Raw genomic sequence first — 14,965 nt, forward strand, 5'->3', positions numbered from 1 at the left:
GACAAACCAACCAACCAACCAACCAACCAACAAACAAACAAACAAACTAACCAACGCCGATGAAAACATAACCTCCTTGACGAAGGTAATATGCTTCGAGCCAAACCTTTGCAAAGTGTATGCTTGCTGGGACAGATCTAGCCTTTAGTCGAGTCCCACGCGCTTACCCGGACACGTAACGCACCCTGGATGCTGGCACGTAACAAGGCCCTCGCGAGGCTGCGAGGGCCTTTACTATCTCGTGGAACTAATCACTTATTCATTTATTCACGCAATATAAATCAAGCAATATAAACCAATCATCTAACGGTGGTTTGCGGTTACCAGCAAAAGCATGCGCGCCATGGCGCGCTTGCTGTCTGGCGCCAGACGACGGCTGATTTACGTTAGTAATTCTGCATTTTCATTGGTCAATTCACAACGGGTAATGCATTATGCATGTCTACCGAATCGGTAGACAAATGTAAAGAAAAACATAAGCGTTCTCCACGAGATGGTAAAGGCCCTCGCGGCTTCGCCGCTCGTGCTAGTCTTTTTACGTGCCAGCATCCGGGGTGCGTTACGTGTCCGGATGGTCCGGGTATAGGCGCGTGGGACTTGACTAAAGGCTAGGACAGATCCAGCTCTGGCTCAAGGGGAAGGGTGTGTAGCTGTCGGGGGGGGAGGGGGGTAGTAGATATGTACATGTCGCATGATTTTCCTTTTTGCGGCGGGGGGGGGGGGTGAGGAGGAGGAGAGAGACCGCCCCCTCCACCCCTCCCTCCGTAGATCCGCCACTGCACTTTGTTGAACTTTGTTGTGATTCTGGTTTGTTTGATTCACTTTCGGTGTTTTACTTTTGGTTTAGTCGCGCAACAAACTGTGAGGAAAGTGTAAAGGACAGGATTCAGGGACGAGTTGATTGGTAGAACCAGAACCACAACCCATGCATACACCTCGGTGGATAGAGTGACTGTTCCCGTCTGAGACAGAATCCCCAGGATGATTATAGGCATCCAGCAGCAGAAATCCGTCATCACGATCAGCGCCAACTTGGCCGCCATTTTAAAATCACGCTCCCTGTGGGCATTCACTCCGACAGCACTTCTTGTGCGCTTGACACTGATGAAGATGGCGACGTAGCAACACAGGACAAGAAGAAAAGAAACTAGATTGACCCCAAGGAAGAGAACGATTGACAGGATCCAAGATGGTTTCTCACCTGTGGCGTGGGCGCTTTCAAAGTTCCCAACCGAAAACAAATTTTCCGTCGACCTTCTCAATATCACATCAGATCCCTTAGTGGTAAGGGGCAGGCCGATACAGACATCCGAAAGTCCATATATATCAGAATCAGACCCAAATGAAAGTGTCGGCACGATACTCAGACAAAGTGCCAGGAACCATAAGATACCAATGATGATTGTTGTTGATTTTCCTCCCAGAGAGAATTTTCAACGGAAACACAATGCCTAAGAAGCAGTCTACGCTGATGAGTGTCACAAAAAACACCGAAGCCTCGCTGGACAGAACTGACAGAACTCCAGCAAGTTTGCACAATGCACTGGTGCGCCACTCAGGAGCCACAAGAAAGTAGTCCTCGCCAAATGTAAGATCTGCACCAGCTATGATTAACATGTACACACCCATCATGAAGTCCGCGATAGCCAGATTTCCTACCATAAATGAGAGCGTCTTTTTACCCCCTCCGTCCCCTTTCTGCATAAGCCTCCAAATCAGGACAGAGAAATTACCAATAAGCGCGCTCATTCCCAAAACCCACATTGCCGCTCGCAGGATGTTATTTGGCATAAGGCTGTCGCACAGATTCAAAGCTGGTTTAGGCTTTGCAGTCAAACAATCTTGCTCGATAGAAAAATGCTGCAACTTGGACAAGGCACAACAAAGACGGTAGTCGTCAACGTATCTGAAAATGTAATTTAAAAAAAATAGTTTATTGAAGACTACACACAATGTATTAAGAATTTTTTGGACAGAACTGCACATAGCATTTGACGCTGTCGTGAATTGGATAAGAATTTGGTATGGGATGAACATCACTTCCCCAGGCAGCATCGTTTATGTTATGTTTGATAAAACTATTGAAATCGATTTTATGACTTACGCTTTTTGCAAGGCTGGTAACTCGTCAGGGGCGACCTTATCGAGCTTAGTCAACGTGCCTGATATGTTAAACAGTGCACTGAAAAAGATCAGAAATTAAACATGGTCTTGATATGACACTTAAAACAGGCATATTCCAAACCCATATTCTAAGCAACCAGTTGTCTGGGGCGTTAATTCTCTTTTAAATATTTCATCTGTTCAACTATGGATCCGTCGAGACTTTGCCTCGTTATAAACATTAAAGGTCTTTTTCTTAACTTTGAGATATAGCTTTTGCGAAATCTTTTTGGAAATCTTTTTTTAACCAATTTTCTGGAATTGCGATCAATGTTATTTTTGTATGATAGCAATAATTTTTAAATAAGTTCAAATTGGCTTCATGAATAAGTTTGTATCAAATATTTGTAGGCCATACTAAGTGCCTTGCGAATATTGTGAGGGGTTAAGTACAGCTTACTGATAACAAAACGGACGTAAAATCCAAATTTCCAATTATATCCATTGGGGCCTGTAATTTAAAAAAAAAAAATAGCATGTGCCGCTTGGTTCAGAATGTGTATACAAAACCATTACGACCTGTGGTTCTTGTGCAGTACGTGTATCTACAGCGCGTCCCAAAACACCCGCAACATTTTTTTGGCGAGGCTCTAGCGTCACCGCGGAAACACGTACCGCCAATATTTTTTATATCATATTAAAGCTTGGAATCTTAACTTTATCCCTGGTTAGTATTGTTTTGATTTTCCAAAGGGTTTTGAAATTATTTGTATTCAAATACAGGCATGTCAAAACAAACTCAACCGATTTCAAGGAAAATCAATCATGCACATTCTTTTCCTCATGTGGAAATGCTTCATAATGTTCATGATGTGACGATCTCGTTGCCTTTTACTTTCCGTCTTTCCTTTTCTTTTCGATCCACGTAGACTACACCTTAAATAAATTCACAAAATTGCGCATCGTTTCAAGTTCAATGTGTTTTTAATATAAATCAACTGGTTTTTTTCTTATTACAACAGCTTGTTGACTCGAGTTTGCATCTGATGTACCGCATCATCGATTTTCCTTGAAATCAGTGGAGTTTGTTTTCGAAATGCCTTTATTATGAGCGTAAATAAATTTAAAACTCTTTTAAATATCAAACCAATGCTCGTCAGGGATGAAGTTAAAATTCCCAGCTTTAAAATGACAATGGTATAATGGTGGTACGTGTTTCCGCGCAGACGCTAACCTTGCAAAAGATAAGTTGCGGGTATTTTGGGACGCGCTGTAGATAAGTCATGCAGGAAGAGTAATTTTAGCAACAACTGCAATGCTGCTGCAAACTATACTTAAAAATGAGGTCGTAAAGACATTGCGTGATCGAAAATGAAAAAAAGAATTGCTGAAACAGCTTTTTCAGTGTGAGATTGATTCCCATTCAAATAGCTTGCAATGCTAATAAACATTTGAGTATCTTTTGTGACATCAGAAATTCTATCAAAACTTACAGCTTTGTGAGATTGAAGAGTCCATCAAGAAAGCCAGCCTGGATCGACACGAGGGGAAGATTTTCCAAAAGACTGTCAAATCAAAAGGAGAATAGGCCTATAACAAAGCTGAAATACACTGCAAAATATGTAAAGGTTTCTTTGTGTTAAACGTACTGTTTCCAATTGAAATTATTTGTTTTCTATTCAGTTTAATTGCCTGTACGGTATGAACATAAATTTCTTCCTCGTTTTTATTGAAGCATTGGGCAGATTTAGATTAATTTATTTCTCCCACGAAGAGGGCCGTTAAGATTAATTCGTGAAAAATCAGCAATTAAGGCGAAGTAAAAAAAAAAAACCACGTTTCTCGTCCCCGCCCGCTTCCTTCTTGGAGACCGCCTGGATTTTTTTTTATTATTTGTTATTTTTGAAAAATGCAGTAAAAAAAACATCAAAAAAGTCAAATGCATCTAAAACTGTTCATTGTAGACCAATACAACTCTAAATGACACTGTAAATATGTTCAGTTCTCTTGTCCAACTTGTCTTTCATTTTAAAAGTGTCTTTGAACAGTGGAAACACCAACGGTAGCAGGAAATTTTAAACTGGGGCCAACTTGAAGAAAATAAAAAAATTAAAAATAAAAAGCCCCGCTTCTTCCTTTTTTTTCAAAAACCCGGACCAGATACATGTTTTTTTTATTCGGCCTAAATTTAAATATTCCGCAAAGTCAAAATAAAAATACATGAACAAAGATTACGTGGAAGAATTGATTTACCCCCCCCCCCCCAATAAATAAAAGCACATTAGTGCAGCAATAAAGAAAACATGGGCAATGAAGACAAAAATCGGATAATTAAAATGAAAACCTGAGTGTTTAAAACGAATGGTAATGAGCTGGTTTTTGTGTGTGTTTTGTTGCATAGTATCTGCCGTGACTCTGAAAACGTTTTGAGGGGACTGGCACAATATATTATATGAATGACTACAAGGAATGAAAATCCATCGGACAGGGTCATCTTTGTGTGATTCTGATTAAACCGCTAAGATATCTTAACAAGCTTAAAGTCAATTTACAAGCATATTCGTTACATCAACTATTTATCAACAACAAGAGTTTGAATATATCCGAACCATATCTAAACTTACAGATATTGGAGATTGGACAGTCCAGAAAATGTTCCTGCGGGAATCGACTCAAGGGGAACATTCATCAAGTAACTGTCAAATCAAATGAAGAACAGCAAAGTTGAAATATTCTGCCAAATAGTTATATTACAATAGGGAAGAACACTCTTAATATTATTTGGCAAAATTAAAGTTGCATCAAACTTGTTCACTTAAAGAAAGTTTATTTTCTCCAAACGAATTTTCAATGTGTATAATTTGTTTGCGCGAAAAAAAACACATCCGATTTGGATGACGGAATTCCGGGTTTTCATTTTGTGCAAAATGTAATGAGCTCGCCCTGCGAGAGCCAAAAAAAATCGAATTGTGTGAAGAAATAATTCAATGACTAATCATCGGTGGATTTCGTTGTTCGATGTCTTTTTCAAAAGACATCGACTAGTTTGATGTGGCTTTTCAAAAGTGAGTAACGATGCTGGCAAAGTAGCAATTGAAAAAATAACGATATTTTTCGTGGTGAAACTCGAAAATAGCGTGGGGAACGCATTTTTTATCATTCTGATTCACGCCATAACGTGTTGAAAGTTTCTATACACAATCCATTATAGTTTGATGTGGCTTTGTTTTTTCTTCGAATAGAACCCTGAATAAAATAGCCATTGGTCATTGCCTTTTTCCAAGCAAAACAGAATACTGTATATACTGCTCCTCTCAGGATCCATAACGTAGGGATCCATCGGGGCCTTTCATTTGCTTTTTTTTATCATGTGCCCTTTGGCTCTGAATGTCTATACAAAACCGATTAAGACGTGTGGTTCATGTGCAATACATGTATGTAGAAACATCAGTAAAGGTAATTTAGCGTCAACTGCAATTCCGCAAACTATACTAAAAAAAAAGGAGCCGTAAAGACATTGCCCATATGATCCAATTTTGTTGTTGCTGAAACAGCTTTTTTAGTGTGAGATCGATATATTTTTTAGTGTGAGATTGATAACCATTCAAATAGCTTGCAATTCAATTAAAGTGCCTGCACGGTATAAACGTAAATTTCCTCTTCATTTTTATTGAAACTTTGGACAAATTTAGATTTATTCATTTCTCCCACAGATAGGGCGTTACGATTAATTCGTGAAAAATCAACATTTGAATTAGAATATTCTAAATCAAAGGAAGTGTTGCCAAGTAAATAATAAATACATGAACAAGGATTACGTGGAAGAAGTTAATTACCCCAAAATAAACTCAAGCATATCAGTGCTGGCACTAAAGAGAACACGCGTAATAAAGACAAAATCGGATAAATTAAATGAATACCTGATTATTAAAAACCAATTGTATTGAACTGGGTTTTTGTGTGTGTGTTGTGTTGCTTATATCTGCCGTGACTCTGAAAATGTGTTGAGGGGAATAGCACAAGAAAAATTACACGAAAGACTACAGGGAATGAAATTCCTTCGGACAGGGTCATCTTTGTGTGATTCTGATTAAACCGCTAACATATCTTAACGAGTTTAAAATCAATTTACAACCATATTCGTTGCATCAGTTATTCACCAACAACGACAATAAAGTTTAATGTCGGATATATCCAAACCATATCCAAACTTACAGATGTTTGAGATTGGGGAGTCCATGAAATGAACCAGGGTAAATCGAATCAAATGAAGAACAGCAAAGTTGAAATATTGTACCAAATAGTTAAATTACAATAGGGAAGAACACTCTTAATATTACTTGGCAAAGTTAAAGTTGCATCATACTCGTGCACCTAAAGAAGTTTTTTTTTCCTCCAGACGAATTTTCGATGTGTATAATTTGTTCGAGCGGAAAAAAATCCGGTTTGGGTGACAGAATTCTGGGTTTTCATTTTGCGCATAAAATAATGAGCCCGCCCTGCGAGATCCGAAAATAATTCGAATTATGTGAAGAAATAATTGAATAACTAATCATGGGTGGATTTCGTTGTTCGATATCTCTTTCAAAAGTGAGTAACTTTTTATATTGCTAGAAAAATATTAATTGAAAAAATAACAAATATTTTTCGTGGGGAAACTCGAAAATAGCATAAGGAACGCATCTTTTATCATTCCGAGTCATGCCATAACGTGGTGAAAGTTACTCTTTACATAATCCATTACAGATTGAAGTGGCTTTTTTTTTTTCGAATAGAACCCTGAATAAAATAGCCTTTTGTCATTGCCTTTTCCCGTGCAATACAAAATTATTTCCTATAAAAATCGGCCTGAGTTCGTTTAGTTTTTACAAATAAGCCTGTCAGTATTTCATTTCTTGCTGTGTAGACAGTAGATCCTCTCAGGATCCATAACGTAGGGACCCATTGGGCCTTTCATTTGCTTTTTTTATCATGTGCCACTTGGCAGAGAATATCTATATACAAAACCCATTAAGACCAATTAATCTAGAAACATCCATAACAGGATCCATAACGTAGGGACCGGGAACCAGTCTACTCACAGGGCGGGTCTTTTAAGCCACAAACGCAAACGCCCATAATTGGTACTAAACACTTACAGCCATGCGAGACGAGAAAATCCGTTGAATATGCCTGGCTCCAGATGTGAGATATTGCCATCCTCTAGCATCCTGTAGACAATCGTGGAACGATAACAAAATGCATTGGTGGGTTGGACAGGATTGGTAATTGATTTAGATAATTGTCCCATTCCGATACACACGTATTACACTTGCATTTGCAGTGCAATTTATAACACTCATGCGTTCATTATTGCATTCCATATATCCCAACACTGGGGGCGAGGGGGAGGTGGGGGCGGGGGGGGGGGGGTCCATTTAAGAGTAATCTACACGGACGTGGCTGAGGTGTGAGCCCGGGGGCCCCTGGTTTCAATTAAGCACAGAGGCTCATGGCGATCAGGTGTGCGACAGTAAAGTTTAAGCCCCCCCCCCCCCCACCCGCCCCAGCTAGGGGTTAAAAGCAACCACCACGGGCAGCAGCATGAGGCAGACGGATGAGAACTTGATGTGCCAACCACACCTCGATGAGGGTTCTGGCGGATGGGTCAACGTGGCAAAACCAACAGCAGCACTCAACGGTCCAGTTAGCGGACATTGCTATACGTACGGTCCAGGGTTGAGGTAGTGACTCGTCTTCAAACATTCGGAGGAGGGGAGCTGGGGATTCTACCTCTGTATTCTCCCCAAGAACATGACCACGACGTCCTATTCGAACAGCAGACACAACGGCGTAAAGGGAAGCCAGGCCGCTTCATCGGAGCTGCCTCGCCCGGTAGGGATTTGCTGGTCACGCAGGACATCCCAGACATAATCGGACTACCGTGTATCGATGTTCAGGGTGTATAAAAAAAGGTAATCCAAAAACAACGGGCTCATGTGCAAAATTGTACAACATTGATTGCAAAACAAAGACCAAAAAACCTCTTTTTCTAAGTTTGCTGAATAAGTGGTGAGTAAAGCTGTCGGAGGAATGTGCTGTTGCAGCTGTGGACAGTGCGGTAAAAGGAGGTATGCCAATTAATGGTACCTTAGGTTGTCCATTAACCCTTTCCTTACCATGGGCGACTTTTGTCGACAAGAAGAACCCCCCTGCTGGTTCCCATGGGCGACTTTAGTCGACCAGGAAACCACACACAGAACACCCTCAACACAGATTATTTACTACTTTTCAGAAAGGCAGCATGTTGATATGTTTGGCCGCCCATACATCAGCCATAAATCAGCTGAAAGAGTGTTTTCAGATCGTTCTAATGGTGTAGTTTATTCATAGTGTTACCATTACAAAAAAATGAGAAAAGTGCTTCAGAAGTATCCACCCACAAATTGAGGTATGGAGTGCCATCTGGCCATGTGCTGAAATGGCTTGCAGTTTGATAAATGGGACCAAATGAAGAAAAAGGCAGAACTTTCTGCAACACCTACGATTTAAATCACTCCTTGGTAGTGAAAATCTGGGTTGAAAAAAGTGAGTTTTGGACTTGTGGTTGTTTGTTTCACGCTCTAGTGATTTCCGCATGACTGAGCAAACAATTTGGTCATGGGGAGAGCCAAGTCAATAAACAATGTGGTAATGAAAGGGTTAATAATTAGTCATTCCAAAGATTTTTCATCACTAACTATAGCAATGAAATTTCAAATCTTTAAAACATAGTTTGCAATGAGCATAGCCAAAGCCATGCCAAGTTGGATTATAACGCCCAAGCTAAAGTTTTGAGTACATTTTTGCATTAGGTAGTTATTATTTTAATGAGTAATTAGTAAACAACAAACTGAAATAACTGATTTAAAGCTATAGTCCATCATTTGCAGCCATCCCAAAAAGTAACTGGTGTATTATTGTTGAAAAACATACTTGGTTGAAAGATAGTAAGTGGACTAAACTCCCTGTGAAATTGATCTTTCTGGCAAGCTATCATTTTGAAGAAATCAACGAAAGAAGGCCTTTCCAAGACGCACCGTAGGACAATTTAAATTAGTAGTTCGTTTTGTTATTCGGCGCAGCGCGCGCAAGCATTGGCACGACGCACAGGCGCGCGCGGTTGCTATAATTCGTCGGATCAGTGCGCGACATCGCGTATAGCTGCAATTCAAAACATGATTCAGCAACTTTTGATTTAATATTGAGATCCTAGAATGCTGTTTTTCTCGGAAAATACAGCTGAAGCTCAAGGGCGGATCCCGAACACAATTTTTTTTTTTGGGGGGGGGCCAAAAAAAATTGTGTCTCCCAAAAAGTGGGTCAAAAAATTACGGCGTGGGGTTCGGGGCCCGCTTAAGGGCCCCGAAATTGTTTTGGATTCTCGATGCTCTGTGGTGCGATCTGAGGCAATTTCTGACCACTTTAGCCAATGTTTTTTGAGGAAAAGATGGTGGTGTACTCATTGCCTGCCTTTATTGCGACGTCACATAAAAAAACACCCAATTGGTTTCGGGGTTTTTTTGGGGGGGGGGCATGGCCCCCTTTGCCCCCCCCCCCCCGGATCCGCCTTTGCTGAAGCTGAGCTGAAACTTCATCAGGTTAGTTGTTCAGTATCCTTCATTAGATTTTGAACACTTTTGTTGCTTCAAACGAACAAAATGCACAAATTACAAATGATGGACTATATCTTTAAAGTCCGAGACAGGATGGAACCTAAGGAGAGTGATGCCAACACCATCGAGCTAGAAGAAGATTTCCTGAAGCTCACTCAACCGGTTTACAGAAGCCGCTGATCAGGTGCTACTGCGAACTATCAGGGCGGCAAATCACGACTGAATGACGTCCCATCGGATATTGGAGCTGATGGACGAACAGAGTAAAGTAAAACGGCGCCGGAATCGTAAATCCGTACTCTCTGCTGAGAAGCGAAAGAAGAGTTTTACAACAGCCGGTGTGCAGACATCGAAGCGGTTGAACGAGTAGACCCACAGAAGATGCACGATACGGTTCGGCAGGTGACGGGAGAAGAAAAGGCGAAGCTGTTCGAGGCGAAGGTCGGCATCATCTTTGTGGAACAGAAGGGGATCCTGACGAGGTGGCAAAAGTCGATGATCTATTCGCAGATAACAGGGGAGAGAGACCGATGGTTCGAAAGGGTGCACGGACGAGGTAGCGAATGCGCTGGAGACTGGCAAGGCAGCTGGTTAAGATGCAGTCGTCGTAGATGATGCTCGTCGTACTGGGTGACATCGGTGTCGATCGGTTAATGCGGCTTGCAAACAGAATCTACGACGAAGGTCGGTTTCCCCATGAGATTTGCAAATCTGTGTACATCATTTTTCCGAAGAAAAACCGCGAGTAACGGGATGCAAACGACATCGAACGATCAGCTTAATGAGTCATTTCTTGAAACTAGTCCTTCGTATCATGCTTGACAGATTGCAAGAACGAAGAACCGTAGAAGAGCGGTACGGCTTCACACCGGATAAAGACACGCGAAACGCTATCTTCATTCGACTGAGTGCGCCATGAACCCCTGGTCGAAATGCTTATCGACGCACTCGATACTGCATTGACAGACAGGTGCATAGCGCTGATTAAGAACCTGGTAAAAGGAAGTCTCCTAACAGACAATAAGACCGAATGGCGTCTTGAGTGAAGTATGTGAAGATAAAGAGCGCTGTGAGGCAAGTATTATGCGTTTGATCACCAGACCTATTCTCCCTGGCTTTTGCGGAGATGCTGCGAACTGCATGGGTCGACAGAGTGTCCAACCGGGCGGTTCTGCAACGCACTGGAACGTCTGATCTTGGTAGCTGATGGCAACCATTTTGAACCGACACTTATACGCTTCCTGGGACAAGACATTCGAAAAGGAAAATTCAAAGATTTGGCCATCAATGGAAAGATCGAGGGTAAACGAGCAGGAGACGACAGCGACTCATGTACCTGCACTGGCTGGAAAAAGTTCACGAGAGTCTAACTGCTGGACATTGTCCGACTTAACAAACAGCGCAAGGAGACCATAATATCTTGGCCACAGCTTCGAATAAACCTAGTATTTCAATTTCGAACATTGATGACCATCATTTTTAAACGCAAATTTAATGGTATACTTTAATTGTAATGCACACAATTTATCTCAATCCGTCAAATTGGGCACATCCTGTGCCCGGCAGAAAAGCATACGAACGTTCTGACCTAAAAAAAAAAAAACAATTTAAGAAAATTGCATTGAAAAGCTCCAACGGTTCCCAAGCTCCACGCGAATTATAAATCCAATGTTCTCCCGCGCGTATTATAACATTTTAAATTTATCACACGTATGAATCACAATTTTTGAAAAAAAATTGAGTTAATTTCTGATGAAAATGTTGAAATTTTATTAAAATAGACGCAATGTTCTGCAAACAGTCTACTAGATTTGGGTGATTTCGCGTTCGCACGTGAGGGCGCATACGCCCTTCTGACAGGCACACGACGGTTCTTGGTTCTCATTGAAAATCCTGGTATTACTGTCTTCCGTTATTGTGTTGCAAAGAAAATTAATTTTACCGATTATTTTCGATTTTTGTCATTGTTATTTATATATGAGAAGAACAAATGACTGAATAAAAGAAATAAAAGTTCACTTTAACAGTATTTTTTTTTAACAGTTTAAGTGTGCGAAATGTTTCATCAAACATGTAAACTATAGGCTTGTTTCTTACATAATTTGTACTCCATGGTCGATGCTGTGGATGCTTTCAAGATTCCAATCACCAGCACAGAAAACTAAAGTTGAATCGGAATCGGTGTGGAAGTCCATACACCCAGGCATTAGGCTTTCTGTTACAGCACAAAAACGAAAAAGAATCAACATTAATGTCATCGTTGATTGGATTGTAGAATCTCAAGGTGAGAAATGGTATCCATCTCGTTACACAAAATGAAACTTCGTATGAGGTCAATCTTTGAATGATTGGAATGTTCTTCTTTTTGTGACCGGTGTCATTGTGTCCCAAGTCAGACTGATATTTTACACGGCCTTCAGTGATCAGTGTGACATCATGCACGAACTTCCATTGCACCCCGGCTCGACCTATGCCCCAAGATATAAGCAAAATAATTGTCTATATACCAAGATTTTTTTTTTTTTAAGATGTTCTGTCCGGGCCATTTTCGAGCATCAACACGAGAAAACACCAAATAATTTTGGAATATTTACTTCACACTTTTGAATTATTTGCGGCCCCGACACTCGTCGACTGGTTCCCGCCTCTATATCAGAAACGATCATAATTTTGGGGACAGGCAACCAGTCTGCTCGCAGGGCGGATCTGTTTGTGCGCAATCACGATCCAAAAACCTTTTCTCAAGGGGGTTGCAGTTGTCAAAAAAAGGGGGAAATTTTAATCGTTAGAACAGAAGGTTCAAGATGACTATACATAAAGATAAAAAAGGAATTTGTTCAACAGCTCGGACAGTACATCTTTAATATTGTCTTAAAACTTGCTGATTTCAAGAAAATAGACCTAAGACGTAATGACGTCATGCTTTGCCTACAGTCATACATATGCGCTTTCCTACGGGGAAGAGATCCACCAAGCTCCAATGGAAAGCGCACATGACTTTGTAACCAAAGCGTGACGTCATTGTGTCTTATGTCTATTGAATATTTTAGAGTAAAAAATACAAGCATGATTTATATTATTATTTCCAACTCATCATGGAGAGCTTATCCAATTTGCCGGAGGTGGGGGTTTAGGGAGGGGGTATACTCAATGAGTTTGAACGATTAAAAGCTTATGCTTGCTCCCCCCCCCCCCCCCCAATTAAGGATGGCATACAAAGGCCTCCCCTTAGTACGCCACTGAGTGTCCATGCATGAAAGTTTCATTCGAGGAATATACCAACGAGTGATCCAAAAAGAGGCAAACTGACAAACATTTGGTTTTCATGATATAATTTGTTGTATATAAACTGCTTTTTGGTGTGTTTGGATTAGGTTGGCACTTCTCTTATATAGCTGTGGTTATTCTCCAGTGTATCCGGTCCAATCCTTGGACCAAGATATATTTAGCTGGACTCGGACTTGACTCAAATGACTCGTGACTCAAATGACTCGTGACTCGTGACTCGGACTTGAACCAAACGACCCGAGACGGACTCGACTCAAGTGACTCGACTACAACACTGGTGTACAGTATCATACAATCTAAAAACTCTGGGGTCAAATTGACCCCGATATGAGTCTGTATCTGCACAGTCCGTTTCAGGGTCAAAACATGACGCTTTTCTAGGTCAAAATGATCCAGAGAAATGTCATTTTTGACCCGAAAAAAAGTTCATTTTGACCAGAAAAGGGTAAATTTTGACCCGGAAAATGGTTGGGCAGATATAGACGCAGATTCGGGGTCAATTTTGACCAGGGAGTTTTTACAGTGTACTTAGAATGGAGTGAAGTTTCAAAATGAATGTAATTGCCCAAATTTAATCCATTCACCGGCGAACTTCTAATATCAACAAGATTTTCGTCTTCGCCCATGGTTTCTGATGAATTGATAGTCCAGCCGAGAGAAGCAGACAGATGATAATGTCATTATCGTTATCAGGGGATGTAAAATGAATCCACAAATTGTGGAAAAAACAAAGGGATAGATCCTACAAATTTTGTCGAGTTGGAGCAAACGAATCGTGAACTTCTGGGAAATCTATAATAAACGGTGTCATTTTCGGAGAGACTAAGATTTTATCACTTTATGGAAGATGCCTACCTCTCTGCGCAGACGAGATGGCACACAGCATGAATGCGATGGTGGCCAGCAGGGACAACGATGAACAACCCCAACCCATCGTAGAAGTGCTGAAGCTGTGTCGTCAATCACTGAAAGTGAAAAAAAAAGTTGACCTTTTACATTCCATCGGTAAACTTGGTTGAACAAGGGGATTGCACATGAGTTTGAAATAAATCTGATGCGCGTTTAAATGAGTCAATTTAACATGTAGCTTTTTTTTTCAAATTTTCTGCAACTTTTTTTTTCAAATCAGAAATTCAAAAGAGTTGAACCTGGCTAAAAAAAGGAAACAATACTGGCCCTTTTCAGCCGCACCCCGGCCCTCCCAAGGGCGGATCCAGGGGGGGCCAAAGGAGGCCATGCCCCCCCCCCAAAAAAAAACGAAACCAATTTTTTTTTTTTATGTGACATCGCAATAAAGGCTGGCAATGAGTACACCAACATCTTTTCCTTTAAAAAACATTGGTTAAAGTGGTCAGAAATTGCCTCAGATTGCACCACAGAGCATCTAGAATCCAAAAAATTTTCGGGGCCCTTAAGCGGGCCCCCAACCCCACGCCGTATTTTTTGGACCCACTTTTTTGGGAGACCAAAAAAATTTTTGGCCCCCCCAAAAAAATTGTGTTCTGACTCCGCCCTTGGGCCCTCCCCCCCCCCCCCCCCCCGCCAGAAAAGAAACGAACCAGCAAGAGAATCCAAAAATAATTCGGTGGTATGCTCTGTTTATAGCATGGTTTCAACTTATAGGATGGTTTGCAAACTTTTCTTTAAAATCCATCTTTCATCCTTACTTTCATGGATGCCCGAAACCAAATGAAGTTCGCAGTGGCGAGATGGATACCTACAATGCCTTGAAACTGTGCACTGTGTGTTGAATAGGAGTATGCTAGTGCACACAATGTACCCGTTCTGCTCTGCATGAATAAGTACTTTATTTAAGACATTTTCTATTTATCATTAATAGATAGCTAACACATTGCCAAAGAAAAGAAGGTGTATGCTGAGGCCGTATATGAATTTTGGCAAGGAAAAATACTCATTTAATTTTCTTGGTCAAAATCAAT

General features: G+C 41.0%; 1 pseudogene; it reads right to left on the reverse strand.

Moving 5' to 3' along the window:
• Nucleotides 1-816: 816 nt before the first annotated feature.
• Nucleotides 817-13,959, reverse strand: LOC119734550 (annotated as a pseudogene).
• Between the last annotated feature and the right edge of the window lie 1,006 nt (nt 13,960-14,965).

Source organism: Patiria miniata, unplaced genomic scaffold (assembly GCF_015706575.1).
Source record: "Patiria miniata isolate m_02_andy unplaced genomic scaffold, ASM1570657v1 HiC_scaffold_27, whole genome shotgun sequence".
In the NCBI taxonomy this organism is placed as follows: domain Eukaryota; kingdom Metazoa; phylum Echinodermata; class Asteroidea; order Valvatida; family Asterinidae; genus Patiria; species Patiria miniata.